The sequence below is a fragment of the Apis dorsata genome, unplaced genomic scaffold, assembly GCF_000469605.1.
Source record: "Apis dorsata unplaced genomic scaffold, Apis dorsata 1.3 scaffold_1024, whole genome shotgun sequence".
NCBI classification, from domain to species: Eukaryota; Metazoa; Arthropoda; class Insecta; order Hymenoptera; family Apidae; genus Apis; species Apis dorsata.
The window spans coordinates 312,648-313,000 of NW_006264123.1; positions in this window are offsets into that span (position 1 = coordinate 312,648).

Sequence of the window (353 nt, forward strand, 5' to 3'; positions counted from 1 at the left end):
GTTATAGTAGTTGCGATCATTTATAATTTATAATTTTAATCATTTATAATAATTATATATAAAAAAGAGATAATCAATGAAGCGAATTTTATTATATAATTTTATTATATATTAAATATATATTATATATTTTATTATATATTAAATCGACTTCGCTCGATTTAATTCGAATGTTTGTTTATTTCGATGCAGCGATAAGGAAAAAATAAATGAATGAAAACAAATGATAATAATAATAAATAAAAAAAAGAGTAACGAAAACCATAAGAAAAAAGAAAGAACGAAATATATGAATATTCATATTATTTCTAATTTCTAAAATCATATCGTATTTGATCTTATTGTTATTATCA